The following is a 16741-nucleotide window of genomic DNA, read 5'->3' on the forward strand; positions in this document are numbered from 1 at the left end:
AGCCCATCCTGCTGACTAGGCAGGGCAAGGTGGGTTCCTGGAAGCAGGTTACAACCACAGTGTTGCACCCCTGTGGCAGGATTCCTGTGCTGCTCCCTCAGCCTGAGCTCTTGATTGCAGCCAGGAACAGAAAATAACACAGAAAAAAGGCTGCTGCCCACTGCACACACAGCAGCCTGCTCCTGGGAATCCCTGGGTGTGTCCCTTTCCCTGCCTGGCCGGTCCATGCATGCCTTGAGACAGGGAGCAGCTGGGTGACACTGCCTCTGTCCCTCAGCCCTGCCTACACCAGCTGGGCACTCACAGCAAGTGCCAGCATGTCAGAAAACAGCCAAAGAAAAAAAAGAATCAAAACCTTTACTTTGGGCATTAGTCCCTTTTCCAGTCTGGACTCCTTACATATAACATATAACATATAACATTATCCCACTAACAGACAAAAAAAAAAAAAAAACCAAACAAACAAAAAAAAACCCAACCAAAAAAAAAAGGCACAAAAATCTTGGGCTCTGAAAACTTTCCAAGGCAAAAAAGATGAAGAAGATGAAGAGAAGACTGCTATTTCTCTATGTAGAAACATGTCATTTTTAATGTCATTAATGGGCTCTGCAGTAGAGATAGCACAGTCTAAAAATCCACCCAACATGTTTCTGAACCACTGCTCTTAGCCTCTGCTTAGCCATAGGTAATTCTAACAATCATTTTGCCTTGCTTAAAACTTCAGCATTTTTATTCCAACTAAGATTTTAGTCCTGAGGTTAGTTCTACTTGATTTTTTTTGTTGCTATCTAAAACAAGTAACTCCATTAATTCAGGAAAGCCTTATTTTTCAGTATAATCAGAAGTGATAAAATTTATCAAACTCTCAAAAGTAAAAAAAGCTTTGAATAAGACGAAGCAAACAAATCTGTAGGGCTAAAGTCCTGAGGAGTTATGGATGAATAACACACTCAGAACAGTGTAAACTCTCATCCCATCACAGCATCTTGTTACTCAGTTCCAAACCTTTAAATCACCAGTGCATGCCTGTGCTGTGACAGAATAAGAACAGCATGCCAGGTTTGAGCATACTATTTGTCCAGCTCATAAGTATTTTCATTCCCTCATTAACAGTATTCCTACATGTATAACTATGTCAGATGCTGTCTGCACTGCTCCTTCCCTAAACAAAACTCTGTTGTCAAATTCAGTTCTCAAAAATACCTGCCTGGAAAAGACTCACATCCCCCTGGCACTAAGTGTCACACCATGAGGGCAGGCAAACACAGAGATGAGATGAAAGGAAGTGTCTTTGAAGAAACATTTCCTAAAGGTAAAATTGCATGTCTCTCTTTTTCCTGAACTTCCTAATCCCAATAAACTTCTTGGCAAGTTGCTCTGTGGATGTTCTCAGGCAAGAAGAAGCAAGTTCACCATCAAAGCAAAGTTCTACCTATCCCCAATGTCAAAAGGCTTTCCATGCCCAGAGAATACAACTTCAAGGAAGAAATTATTGTTTGGCAATGTTCTAGACAGCTTAAAAGGAGAGAGGAGCTGCATAACTAAAGGCTTTGTGTAGAACAAACTGACAGAAGGGGTGCTGAATGTCTGATTCTAATCAATGGTGGCAGTGATCCCTGCCTGACTGGGTGGATTTTTCAGTTCAGACATATTCAATCATACTCACCAATATGTCCTGCAACCATGGAACCAAACTATTGTTTCCAAGAGTCTCATGGCACAAAAATACTGCCTGCATAGAGATTTTCACATACAGATTGATAGTAACATTTGATTTTACACATAAACACACCTAGGCACCTTAATTTATCAAGCCACAGCTCCCAAACAGCAGCAGTCAGCAGCTCACAAGGAGATGGAGAATAATTAGGAATACTTACACATACAGGAAGATGTTTCTTCAGAACACCTTTTCCTGCTGGTGGGATGCCAGTGAAATATATGATAAAAGTAGTGTTGATACTTCAAAATAGCATGTAAGTGAGCACAATGAAATTAAGAAATCAAAACAAACCTAACTGCAGTAAGGCCAAATGATTAATTCTCTAACCTGGAGCACAGGCCCTTCCAATCAAGGATCATGTGGCAAGGTGTAAAGTTTGGTTGCAAGATCATATTTTTTATTGCAATATATTCCTGCTTATTGTTTGAAGAAAGACTGACTTTAGTATGTTGGTACAACAGAGTTACTCACTCTCTCATCCCCAAAATGCTGTGCTCCTGTCATAGCAGGAAACTCGCTGAAATATTTGTTCAGTATCAAAAACCTGTTTGGTATACACAAGATACTTTACCCCTTTTATCTTGAAATGCACCTCAGACTAGAACTGGGAGTCTTTTGTAACTGGAATAAAGACTCTGAGAAGTACTATCATGCACTGAAAAAAACCAAGAATCTGAAGTACTTTAAAGTCAAAAGCAGATTTTAATAACATATAAATTAAAATACTCTACAAGCAATAACGGGGAATTAAATGATGGAGGGCAAAGAGTAGTCATGAAATGAACTTCAGATACTGGTTATTTCTTACCTAACAAATGGAATGACAAGCAACACAGTGAGCAATGTATTGTAACAGTTTCATAGTTGTATTTTTGAAAGCACTATTCACAATGGCAGAACTCTTGCAAATCTTAAAAGATTTCAGCAATCCTGGGTTTCTCCCCAGATACTTTTTCTGTCTCACAGATGAAAAAGTTAAGTATTCCAAATCTTAGAAAAGGCAATTTTTGCCCATTTACACTTGAGGAGCATTAAATACAACACTTAGTAGAGGAAAAAGAAGACACACAGAGCCATGCCTACATCTCCTTGGAGATGGCCAAGGCACAAGAGACCAGGTCTCAGAAAGGGCAACTATCACATTTCTGCAAGCTTCAAAACACAACAATGACTTTTTTATTAATAATTTCCAACCTTGTCTTAGGTTTTTCATCAAGAATGAAGAAAAAATAAACTCTATCTTTTCCCTAATGGCATTTGGAACTTTTACTGAAAATTTCTGATTTTGCTCTGTGCCCAGTAAAAAAAAACAACTAAAAAAACCCCAAAGAAATATGTTTAACCTTTTCTTTCATTTCAGTTCACATCTGCTCTAACAAGGTTACTGGAAGCATTCTAATATCTGAGCCTATGCCTCTGACATGCAATAATGAAGTATTTTGTTTATATACTACTTGAACACAAGCAGCTGCATAGAAGAACTCACAGTTCAGGAAGATGCTCTATTTTCTTATATTTAATTTAGTTTGATCAAATTCTCATGAAACTTCTGACTCCTCCAATGGGGCAGCATTGGGTAGATGCAATCTGAAGATTACCACACTTATTTTTACAGGGACTGATAATCACAGTTGCAAGCAATGACTTGGTCTTAATTCTTAGGGTGTTTTTACTTCACTGCAAAGAAATACTATTTGAATTGTGGTTCTCTCTCCCATTTCCTCTTGTCTCTCTTTCATTTAAAAGAGACTGATAGACAATATAATGAAATATTGACAAGAAAGTAAAAAAAAAAACATAGCAAGGGGCAGGGGTGGGTGAAGAAAAACACACAGGGCTCAAGAAAAGCAAATTCTTTAACATGGGAAATCTTACTTATATTTGCTTTGCTTGTGTGCATGGCTTTTGCTTTCCCTATTAAACCATCTTTATTGCAACACATGGGTTTTCTCACTTTTCCCCTTCTGATTCTCCTCCCCATCCCACGGGCAGGGCAGGGAGTGAGCAGCTCTGGGGTGTTTAGCTGCCAGCTGGGCTTGAACCATGAGACCTACTCAGGACCTAACCAAACCACACTTGTTGAAAGCTCAGCTCACACTGAAACCAAGCCTAGCTGCCAACAATCAAATGTGCAGCCTCATTGCACAAAGAAGAAAAAAGCCCCAAATCCAAATATTGGTATGTGTCTGTCTCTCCCACTCAGTCCTAATTAAATATAATCTTGATAAAGAAAAAAATTTGAATCACAGAATAGAGCATTTCAGAAAACAATATTATTGTTTCATATAAAATGCAGTGACACTGCCTCAAGCCAAAGCAAAATCTATTTCCAATCACAAGTTTAAAGGAGAAGATAATCACTCTATGTCAGCAGCACTCAATTAATTCCTCCTCAATAGTAGCATTTCGAGAAGCTTAAGTGAACTATTTGCTAAAGAATAACAAACTGATACCTGGTATCTACCCTCCCTCATGAGTTGTGCTAACTGCATTAAAAAGGAATAAATAACCCCTGGAAACCTTGAAGGACAGAACAAAACCATGTCAAGCAATTTAATAATCAGCAATTAACCCAGTTCTCAATTTTGTTGAAAACATTAATGTTTTTCCATAGTGTGCTCTGAAATGGCCCTACCACCTTTTTTGTTGGTAATAAAAATTCTTCAAAAAAACCCAGAGAGCCACCAGAGAAGTTTCTCTGATAGGAGTTACAGGTGAGAGCATATTCTGGACAGCTGAGAACTCATCTGCCAAGAGCAGAGCCTGGACAGCTGCTGAGGTCTGGCCTTCCTCAGCGTTGGAGTGCTCATGTAACGAGTCTCAGCAACGGTGCTGGATGAAGCCTTGCCACTGAAAGAGCTCTTCATCTTTCATTCTGCCTTCAGAAGTTATTTTCCCTTTATAAAGACCAGCTCAAATACCACCAGTACCTTAGAAATTGCTGGGAATAATGATAGAGCATTCTGTAATGAAAAACCAGTTTGTTGTCTGGGACACCGGGGCAGAGTTTGTGTCACTGTTCAACCAAGACAGACAGAAACAAGACCTACTAGGGCTCAGGGCTCCCAAATGGAGTCTGAGCATGTAAAACAATGTGCTGTGTCTTGGGATCCCATTTTAACCTCAAGTCAATATTAAAAAACATTTTAGCTTAATTTAGAGTCAGGTTTTTGCTTATCCAGATGAGCTATTGGTATGAGCATTCCCTTAGTTGCCTATGTGTAAAAAGGGCAGAAGGATCCACCTCACCCCACCTCTGAGCACTGCCCCCTGTGCTGTTCATTCCCTGGCAGCTCATGGAGAGACTAGGCAGCTGATCTGTGTCAGACTTTAATTTTGAATAAAATGAATAGTTGCATGGGAGACTAAAACCCAAACCTGATGTACAGATGCCTTTGCTTAGACTGATGGGTCCTACCTTGCTCACCCAAATAAACCTGAGATTTTGGGAACACAGCACTAAGGTACAGAAGGTCACCTAAGATACAATTTGAATAAAAAAAGTTCTGTTTTGTTTTGCTGTAACTCTGTAATTCTCATAATTTTTGGGATTACTAAAATTGAAAATCAAGAGACAAACTAATGGCAACTATCCAAGTTAAACCACAATAAAACACTTGCTAGAAACTGAAGTGCAAGAAGATGCAGATCAATCCAAAATGGATGGCAGAAGGAAAGAAAGAAGGCCCAGTGGTCTTCTCCATCTGTATTGGCAGCATAAGGTCGAGAAGGTCAGAAAACAGGCAAGAACAAGCAATTTTTCTCTTTCTCTTCCACTCATCTCTTTCCCTTCTACTGCACAGGATCATACTTCATCTTCTGAGGCTAACAAAATTTCAGTTTTTGTGTACTCCTAATGAATTTAACATGACATCATCACACCAGAACTTCAACATTTTCTGCTGTAGTGAGCACTTTTCCCAGGAGTGATTCTCAAGGATAGGTCAAACCCACAAGATTTCAGCAAGTTCTCTCAGCAGAAATGTCAGCATATTATTACTGACCAGGAAAATTTATAGCAAAATAAATATCTCAAGGGTAATTTCTTGTTCTATTAAGCAAGAGAATAATATTTTCAACAAGAAGGCTGATGTGACAAAATGCAGTTACAGAATTATAAAATGAATGAAGTCTCCAAAAATATGTTTAAAGAAGTGACCCAACTATCAGTGTTCTTGACATGCCAGAGAAAATTCCAGAGCAAGTATTTGATATGCTAACATGTTTAAAATGATTGTTTTTATGGTTTATGTTATTACTGACAACTTGAAACCAATTAGCAATGAATAATTGAGAAACAAAATGCCATCTTCCTGGTAAAATAAATTGATTACTTTGCTAAATTCCTTTCTAGGAAAGATAATGATTTCTGAATTCAAAAGTGCAGTTCAGAGCATTCTGTAACAAACTGTGGACTACAAGATGTCTCCAAAAAAATACTTTATCATCGAAATAAAATAACAGAAAAGTTTAAATTCCTTCCTTATACATGTAAATCATGCTAATATATGCCTGGCAGGGAAAAAAAAAAAGGTATTATTTTACATGTAATACAGACTTATCATAAAGATTTCCCACAGTGTTTTCTAGGTGCTATGAAGACACACAGAAATAAGCATCCTTTGCTCAGGGTACCTGTCAGCCATCTGTGGAACTGCCCCTGTGCAGCAGCAGCTCAGGCACAGCCCCTTGCTCAGAACCCCCTACACACACCGAGAAACTCAGAAAGGAAGCACTGCTCAAAAGGTTGAAGCCAGATTTGGTTCTTCAATTGAACAGAAGAGTTAGAGCTTTGCACATCTGGCCTGCAAAGACCAGCTTCAAAGTGTGATCAGGTTACTCAAGGCCTTGCTCAGGCAAGATTTTGAGATTTTTCAATCAACTCAAGATTTTGACAACTGCAGGGTTGGAGTTTTCACATTCTCTCTGGGCAACCTGTCCCAGGGCGTGACCTAATCGGCATCTTACCTTACAGTTTAAAAAAACTCTAATTTCTAATGGTTTTCCTTTATTTCCACCTATGCATTTTACAATTTTCTAGCGCTACTGGAAAAGAATATGAAAAAGGTGGCAATAAAAGCTATCATGACACCACAGATAAGTGTGAAAAGCTTAAGTATAAAATGCACATCAGAACACCCATGTTTATTAATTTCATTTCAACATGCCATTGTATCAGCGGCCTACACTGATCTTCACCAAGCCTTTCACTTGCTTCAAATGTCAGATACTACACTGCAAGGAATTTGGTTTGTTTGGTTTGACAGACACTGGAAAGAGACTCAGCAAACAGACAGCTGACTATTTGCAAAGAACAAAAAAAGCCTCCCATCCTTATCTGACTGAAAGTTTCTCTGATGACCAAAGTTTAGGAGGGTAATACAAACAATTTCTCTGACAGTGACCTAGTAACACATCCAAGTCTGCTGTGAGATATTGCTCCCAGGAGTGTGGTCAGCACACAACTTGAAATGTTCCTTCAGTAGCCCCATGCCCAGGTGCCATCTTGAAGGTCTCTTCCAACCTAAAGATTCTGTAATCTTCTAACTGCTTCTGTGCTATTGCTAATGCAAACTGACTGCCAAAGCCCACATCAACATTCTCACTCTTTTCCCCTGACTCTTCTTTAAGAGTTTCATATTATTGCTTTATTTGACACTGATTTTTCAAGAGCCTTTAGCTCATTCCCTTGGATATAATGCTCACATTTGGCCAACAGTCAATAAACATTGACACAGAACTGCTTTCAAACCAGAAAGGGCTTACCAGGCTGAAGGGATGGCTATGTGGTTGGATTTCCTGGTTTTCCAGCCAATTTCCATAACTAGAATATTACAAACTGGCTGCTTCTCCTCCTGCTTACCCTCCTCCATATCTAAGATAAGAGAAGAGCATACATCATTCTCTCCTGATAATAGCAAGACTGTTGTTTCTCTGGGGGTTAAATACTTGAGTATTTTGGATTTCTTTAGTCAGAAACTTCATTCCTTTAAAGCTCTTGGATATGTCAGACTTTCTGACTATAAACCTGTCAGGTGCAGACTTATCCAGGCACAAGTGACTAAGAAGCTGTTCTTTATTCTCTTCTACCTGCTGTATTACTTAGCACAAATAAAAAGACAAGTGACCACACAGTAGGTCTGCAAGCTGAACTAATGTGCTTCACTGCCTCTAATCTCCCCAATTACTGCTGAATTTTCAGTTAAGAACCATGACTGATTTTATAACTCAAATACCATTTTATTTTCTTTAGGTCTTGTATAACTGTGGTTATTTATTCTTTAGTACTTGAGAGTCATTTTTCCATAAAATCAAAAGAGCAAACTGAACATATTGCCAGTAATCCAGTGCAAAAAATCATAGCATTAATTTAATGAGAGCCCTGCTATTCATTTGGCAAATGAGAGAGTGGAGTGGCACTGACATTATGTAGAGCAGGGCCCAGTCTGAGATGAAGTGGCAAAGAGCAGCTTAATGTAACTGGCTGATAAAACTGCCACTGATCTTGCTCTCTATCTAGGATTCCAAGAGAAAATGATGGGAAAGACATTCTGTGCCATTAATGATAACTGAGTAAAATGTGCCAATGAGAGATAATAATACACCTACATGACACAGACCATTAAGCAGCCAGTTACAACTGTCTCAAATAACACAAACAAATGAAAATAATACTTACGGTTAAACCCTTGTCCTCTTTAGCAGTTGAATGGTTTTCAGAATAATTATTATGACCTGGAACTTATAATTCAAAAATTTAAACTACTGCTCTGTTTTCCCTGAGTTAATAATTATTTAATCCAGCAATGTCAAGACGTGCAACAGTGACAAGCAGAACTGTGCTGAAGGAAAGGCTTTTGGCTGTAATTCCATCTGCAGAAATAAACAGAAAGGAATTCCACCCATGAAAAGCCACTGCCAGTGTCTTGTCCCTGGTATGTAAGTAAAATTTCCTTTGAGGTTAAAAGCAAAGATGAGTAAAATTGAAAAGCACAAGAGTGAGAAATCTCCACAGCATCCTATTTATCCTCTTCCCACTGCACTGGAGAGGTACATGGATATTTTTTGCTCTATTTTTGATTTCTTTAAATATGTGAATTATGGGGTACACTTGTCCTTTCTGCACACATAGGGCTGATGCAAGATGTGGCTGAAGGAATTTAGAGGTACCACTCCCATGGTACTGATCACCTTTCTTATGTCCTTATGGGAATGTCATGTTCACTCACAGGAAGGGAAAAGATAAAGGGTCCTTAAGATATCCTCAAAGGCCACTTACACATGCAAACCCAAATGGGAGCTGTGTGCACAACTATTGCATCCTCATATATTATACCTTTTATGGACACTCAGATGAGAGTGTTGGCAGGACCCCAAGAGCCCTCCTCCTCCAGCTCCCTGCCCTGCCTTGGCCACACAAAGGACACTGCTGCTCCCTTACCAGTGAAGGGTTACCAGCTGCTGCTGGTCCCATCCCAGGGCTGGGAACATCAGGCTGGTAACCCTGGATCAGTCTCAGCATCCAGAGCAATGAAGGCAATACACAGCTGACACCATCAAAACAATATGGATTTAACAACTCTGGAACGCTGGGGACTGAAGGGAGCTGGGTCACAAATGTTTTCTCAGATGTGAGACCCAAGCTAATACTGTAACAAAACAAGGAAAACCCCCTAAACTAAATGAAATTATATTCTTTCAAGGATTTTAAACATCATTGCAAATATGTTCAATCTTGCCCTGTAATATTTTTTGATTTCTTTTTGCATAACTCTGTTCATACTTATTAATATCCAATATCTTCTTGCAGCAGACACCATTTATAAACCAGAAGTGGGGATAACTAAATGCCCAATTTTAATATTTCCTGCCCTGAAATTTAGTGCACAGTTTTTAAACACAGTTTAATTTCAACACTTCTAATTATTTTTTTTTTGTGAGTAATGATAAAAGATTTTTATTAGGAAAGCCTAGATCTTATTTCATGCCAAAGCAGATCAGGCACAGTAATGCAATGTTGTTTCTTTAAGTAAAAAACTTAAAAGTCTTTATTAAAACACTTTACTGGTTACCTTTTAATTAGGAAAAAAAGTTTGAATCAGAGCTATATAAATTTCTGCAATAATTTCTTAATAAGAATAGTCGTTTTGCTTCTTATTGAGGCAAGCTAGGTTGGTGAGTGTCTAGATTCTGGAATAAAGCAACCAGAGAACAAATCTTGCACATGTTCCTTAAAACAAGGAGATAAAATTCAGATATCTTTTACTGTGCAGATTCCTACAAAACATAACCTACTGGATTCCCACTTTTCCCTTTTTCATCATTACCAAAGTAATCTGTTAAGTGAGAGACACTCTGAACAACTCTCTTCTTCCACTGTGATGTCATCTACTTAACTTTGTTTAGTTCAATCTTTACCATTCTACTTAAATGCAGTGGCCTTGGTTTTTTCCCTTGACTTGTTGCCTTTTTTTTTGCTTTTGTCAGTCTGGTTGCAGATTCTCTCAGGCAATGACCAGCTGTTAATATGCACAGCATCTCTCTCTGTAATCAGGACTTCTGAAAGGTTGTTGCTAATGTTCTTGGAGAACTACCACTAACCATGAATAAACAGGATGCTTACACCTTGCTTATTTGGTCACATCCTTTTCTTTTCCTCTCTTTGCACATCACTTCATAGACTAGTGACAAAACCAAACCTTGGGCACATATACACCATTTAACCCAAGGATGTTCAACCACCCCGTCCTTTGATTCAAATGGGTATTTTTTCCTTAATGTTGTGCTCAAATCACTGCATTCTGCAAAATGAAAATGAGCTCATCTTGCTTACCTACTTGTCCCCTTCAGGGACACATCTCATTAGAAGCCTTTTTGGTGCAGGGTACCCTTTCACAATCCCTCCAAGAAAATGTAAAACTTATCTGATACTGCAGCTTCTGCACTGTCTCAAAAATCAGTACCAGGATTCCTGATATTACCTGACACGGAAGTAAATCCTTTTATTGTGCCAAGTATTTTATGAATTATTAATTGGTCCATTAAACTTTTGCCTGCAACGGGAATAAATTTAAAAAAAGGACAAAAGTACTTTGAAAGGTGAAACTTCAAGTGGTCCTGCCTGCTAAGCCAAATTCCTAGAGCTGCATTTGTGCTTACAACCTCTCTGCTAGTTTTAGGTTTGAAAGTTTATGGTATCAGTACAATGCATAGCTCAGTGAGGAGATTCAAGCAGCAAGAGGAAGAAGAGGGTAGACACATTTTGATGAAGCATAGCTGCAGTGTCTAAAAATATCTCTGCATAATGCTGTTAATGGCTTACTGAATTGATCTGTTCAATTTGTGCTACTTAATGAAGCAGGGCACCTGACACTTTATCATAAGCTTGTACTGGTTAAAAGTGTTTAGCTAAATGTCTGGATTGCTAATGGTGTTTCCATGCCATATTTCACTTTGCAGGTTTGCAAAAATAATACTCTGGATAAATTCTAGGTATTTCAGACTTTGGAAAGCACACTTTGGGAGGCAAAAGGCAGACTAGTAAAGAAAAGGCCGAGCAGCTACTCACAAAGAGTGTGAGTAGCAAATAATTGTGCCATAATTAAAGAAAATAAACCATATTATACCTTTAGGTGGAAAAAGCTGCAAACCAATCACATCTGGCTTTAACAGCTCCAGTGCTCTTGTGTAGTAGAAATCTAGCAAAGTAGAAATAAAGGCTAGAGTTCCAGAAAGAAAACATTTAGGTGTTCACATTGAGACATTGCTTCATTCTACTCATCATTTTTTAAAATTTAGATAGACCTTTAACAGTCTTGTAAAAAAGCATTTTTCAGTTCAGTGTTCACTAGATTGTATTTGTCTTTAGTAAGATCCATACATTGTGTTTATAAGGAGAAAATTAACTTTCCCAGTTCTTGGTGGCAATGAATAAAAACAACTGTAGGAACAGAACACATTTTGTACAATTAATAATCTGAAGTTGGCATTGGACACAATTAGAAAGATATCTTAAAAATTGTCAGCAACTTTTTTGCCCAGTTGGGTCCTCTGGAGTTTTAAGCAGTTTAATTTGTAAATGAATCAAGAAGGTCAAGGCCAAAACCACATTTCACTAAACACAACACATTGTGAAACATATGTTCATCAGGTGGGCTGGTTCTTGGTTTATGTCTTCTGTATAAAATATACCTTGAGACTTTCACTCTGGTTTAATTTGGACAAACTTTTAATTATTCTTAGCGAAATAGACAGGGTCAAAAAATTCAAGGTTAGCCTAGTATATGATCCCACTCAGATGGTAAAGAAGTAATTCAGAAAAAAACATTAAATAAAGCATATTTACCAATGAGAGATTAAGCCCTACAAATTGCTACATAAATGCTACAGAAATTCATGGTTTAAATGATTCTTTTTCACTGGTGTACCATCCTGCCTTTTAAATATTTCTAAAAGTCTGGGAGTAGAGAAGTGCTTGATAGCAATGTGATCCCAGTAAGCTGTTCTTTGGGGTTAGTATTTCTGAGACTGGTTTACTGGAGCCACCAGAACTGACTCAGTTTGCATCAAGGCCCATGGGTAGCTCAACAGCTCAAGAATGCTGCCTTAAGCCTTTAGCCTTCCACGAGCCTTATCATGGAAAAGCACTTAATGAACACCAATAATCCATCCTATATCACATAACTCAGTCCATATTATATGGATTATATTATACTGATCACAGCCAGGCTGAAAAGATTTTCAGTGGGAACATTCCCTCACCTCTCAAGCTGTTTTTTTTTTGTTTTTTTTTTTTTTTTTTTTTGTTGTTGTTGAGGAATTTTAAAATCTGCAGTCTGGAGTAAGAAAGGACAGGAAAAAGTTGTTTCCCTCAACTAGAAAGGGCATCATGCTTACAACACTAATTCCTGACATGTTCAGTTCCCAAGATGCCCATCTTGAGGAACTGAAGCACTTGCACAGAATGATACACTGTAAGAGTGGCATGGCTTAGCCCAGGTTAAACAGAGAAGTAACCCTATTTCTTCCCTTAAGCACCAAACAAGGGAAAGCCACCACTTAATCTTTGGCATTTGCTATTTACCTTGTAAATCATGGCTCAGCAGGGACACTTGCTGCTTCTCCCCTGTAAAGGTAACTTGGTTGGAGCAGAATGAGCTCATGGTTGTCCTCTCTCTATAAAACTGGTAGAAAAGGACTAAAAAATTCTGAATTTTTTTATAAATACATAAAGATCCCAAAGGACATTGACTAAATAAAATACCATTTAAAAAACACAATAATTTCAAACACTCTCCCTTTGAAGTAATTGATCAAGTTTTTGCCTTTACATTTCTCGTGGAGTAGGTTTCAGAACTGAAACAAGCTTTTGCAAACTAATTCAATTCCTCTACCTGGTGTATGAAAGAAATATTTAGTATGGTCCTGCCCCAATCAGGGGCACTGTGTAGCTATTCCTTAGCCATTTTGTGTGCACCTGTACTCACCAAACCAACATGGATTTTACACTTTACAGTTACTGTCGTTCCTCATCCATAATCCCATGCTGTTGCCAAGGGCAGCCAAAGCCCTGTTTTCTCAATGAGCAGTTTTTGGACATTTTTACAGGTTCCAGTGTCCTTCTTCTCCCACTAGGAATAATAAAAAAAAGAAAAAAATCTTTCAACAAGTGTTGGAAGAGAACTATGCAGGAAACAGCAGGCACAGTTACATTTGTGCATATTTTCAAATAGTTCAGTTAAAATGTATTAAATGGAGTTTAAAATATTCCCAGTGGCTTCTGTGAGGGTGTGACAACATTACAAACATTACTGGTTTTTTTCTGTTGTTTGTTTTTTTTTAAGCAGGCACCAGATTTTCAACCAAAGTTTGTCTGCCAAAACAATACAGCCAAAAACCCCAAAAGATCTCAACTTAGAAATGTTGCCACAACACAGCAACATTATTTTATTGATCATTTTCTCCTAGTGGAAGAATCCAGTACTTTTTAAAGGATGCAACCTGGCTCAGAGATGAAGCTACTAAGCTGCAGTGATTGAGAAACAGGACAAAGAAAGTGAAATGTATTCTTTTTCAGAAACATCTTTGACCAATTCATTTTTATATGGCAAACTATTCAAAATTAATCACAAGGAGATTATTCTAGGTGTACACTATGACAAAAATTTTTACTTGTGTTCAGAGTATGTTTGCTATTCTTTAAAAAGCTGCAGTGAGTGCTGAAGATAAATTATACCTTAACAATTCCTAACATGTTTTTAAAAAAGTTGTCCTATAGCTTCTATGTCTAGGAGCCATGAACTAACTAGTAAAGCTTCCAGTCAGCTGCACTTCATGTAACTCTAAATAAATTTTTAGACTAAAGTGGAAATCATCTCCTGGAAGTCTTTCTTACCCATGCCACGCAGAGAGGTCTGGGTTGGCAATGCTGCAGGTGTCAGCCCAGAGAAGTGACCAGGGGCCCTGGAATGAGCTCTCTCTGAGCTACACTCAGAGCCCAGCAAGGAGGATCAGGCAAGGCAGGGTCTGGCAACCCAGCTATAAAAAGTGCTGCTGCTGGGACCAGATATGCCTAAACTGCACTGGCAGTTTTACTACAACTAATAAAACTTTTATTAGCTTTATTTCCCTAATTTATTTCCCATGATTTAAACCACTGGTCTGTGCTAGGACTCTGGAAGAGATCATTGCAGTTCATCTGAAGAGAGCCTTCCCATCTGCAGTACCATGGCAGTTCCCAAATATCCAAACCAGCATTCTAAAATCTCAACACAAAGAACCTACATGCCTTTGAGTCCCTCTTTTAAAATTTACCATTAGAGAAAATTTCTTTTGAAAACTTTTGACTTTCGAGCATAAACAATTTAGGATGTTCTAGGTAAGCATTCTAGCAAATATTGCAAATTCAGCTTTCACCAAAAAAACGATGGCCACTCTTTCTCCCTTTGGTACAGTTTGATGCATCTCTCAATCCCCTGACATGGAGAGAAAGTTAGTTACTGGCATGGATGAATCAGTGACATCAGAAGATACAAAGCTGTTATTACAGCATTTAGCCTTAACTCAGCCATTATGCAACCATTAGGGACACAATGCCCTTAACAGAATTAGCTCATTTTCACAAATGCCAGCACATAAAGCAGATTGCAACTTTTCTTAAGCTCTGCAATAAAATCAGCTGAATTCACATACAGGATTCTTTTCTTCTGGATCTGGCCATTAGGGGCTGTACCTACCATTTAGATCCTTGTTCTTATAAGAAATGCCTTAATGTCAAGAGATACAAGGGACTTGGAAAATTATTATTATTATTATTATTATTATTATTATTATTATTATTATTATTATTATTATTATTATTATTATTATCTTATTGATTTACTTTGGAAAACTTTTCAAGAAGTTGCACTCACTGCCTAAAAAAATTAATATTTTATTACCATCTCCAAGTGGTTTTGGTGGTTTTTTATCATATCTTTCTGAAGATAAGGCTTCATAGATCTGGAGGAGCAAGATTTGGGATTTTTCTAACTTATCTCTGAAGTATTTTAAGGTTTTTTTCCCCTCATTTAAATTAATACCCCCTTTAAATTTAAATTCTAAATGGAAAATGGCTACAAAACCAAAAAAAATTAATGAAAATTAATTAGTTGTGTTTGCAATTACTTGAGAACACCCCAAGTCAGAAAGTTACATTAAATAATGTAATCAATTTGCATGTAACTTAATCTAATTAAATTAATGTAATTAAAAATGTTAGCACTTAAGTAAAGAGTGACAGATCACAAATGTATTTATAAGTTCAATAATTACTCTCACTTCTAAAACAAGCAGCAGTTCATTTGGGGGTGCTGCAACTGTAAAGTCAAGCCACTGAAAGCAGAAATTCAGCCTTGGATTCTCACCTCTTGCCCCCAAGGATAACACTTGAGGGCTCCATTTCCCTCAGCCCTCTCCTGTTCCCAGGCAGATTGTCATTCAGCAGAAATGCTGAGCTGCTTCAGGTCACACATTTCACTGAGAGAATTCTCAGGAAAAGAACCATACATTTTATTTGGAAAGGCTAAGAACCAAGGTCATCCTGATCACAGATGGCACAAGTTAAGAACTGCAAGTACTTGACTAGCACATCAACTACCAGTGTGCATCTCTTTAAAGTACAAGCAAATCACCATGAGCCCATGGAACCTTTGACTCTGAAGAACCTTCATAACTCCAGCTAAAACCACCTCGGAATGATGGGAAAACATTCTCTTCCCATTTATCCATCCTCTGTTACTGCAAAAGTATATCCATGGGCTTGAGCAAGCAACTGACTTTGCACCTGGGCTTGGTGTTTAACTGGGACAAATGAGAATAATTTCCCCCTGGGGCAAGAGTTATGGAATTTGGAAGTCCTTTTGTTATAGTTGCATAAGTGGATGACAGAGCAGTGCCTGGGTGCCTGCTGAGTTCCCTGGATGGCCCAGAAACTCCCCAGCAGTCACGGGATAGCCCAGCTGGAGCCAGGAGTGAACTCCCAGCGATCCCCAGGCACAGGATAAATCCCTGCTGCAGGGGGCTCTGCAGGAGGCACCTCTGCTGTGTGCTCATTACTGTCCCTTATGCTAAACCCCCAACAAACTGGGGGGTTCTTAAAACAATCACTCTGCCCAAGAGTGTCTAACATGACTCAGAAGGGCAAAGTGAGTCATTCCCATGTTTGTGTGTCTGCAGCAAAGGAAAATAGAATAAAACCTTCTCACTGAGGTGATGCCAAAAGCTTTCAGTGTCCTCCAAAATAGCTTGCCAGTTCTCTCAATATTGTTGTTTGCCAGGAAGCACAGTATGGCTCTGAACAAGGGCTATGAAGGGTTTGCATGTTAAAAAATATTTAGATATTGGCAACATGTTTCCTAAGGAACAATGGCCAAAAATGCACTTTGATTAATTCTTCTCTTTATGTAAGGCTAGAACATAGCAAGTAAATATCTATTTGAGATGACACCATTTGATATAATAATGAACTACAGAAAAAGA

General features: G+C 38.3%; 1 long non-coding RNA gene across 1 annotated transcript in view; it reads right to left on the reverse strand.

Annotated features, from left to right (window-relative positions):
- Nucleotides 1–7488: 7488 nt before the first annotated feature.
- Nucleotides 7489–16741, reverse strand: part of LOC127059845 (uncharacterized) — a 55471-nt gene continuing 46218 nt past the window's right edge. Inside the window, exons 3-5 of the long non-coding RNA XR_007778046.1 lie at nucleotides 13210–13353; nucleotides 8403–8596; nucleotides 7489–7598 (exon numbers count right to left, since the gene is read on the reverse strand). This is a non-coding gene — a long non-coding RNA (uncharacterized LOC127059845). The remainder of the gene's footprint in view (nucleotides 7599–8402; nucleotides 8597–13209; nucleotides 13354–16741) is intronic.

The sequence above is a fragment of the Serinus canaria genome, chromosome 8, assembly GCF_022539315.1.
Source record: "Serinus canaria isolate serCan28SL12 chromosome 8, serCan2020, whole genome shotgun sequence".
NCBI lineage: Eukaryota > Metazoa > Chordata > Aves > Passeriformes > Fringillidae > Serinus > Serinus canaria.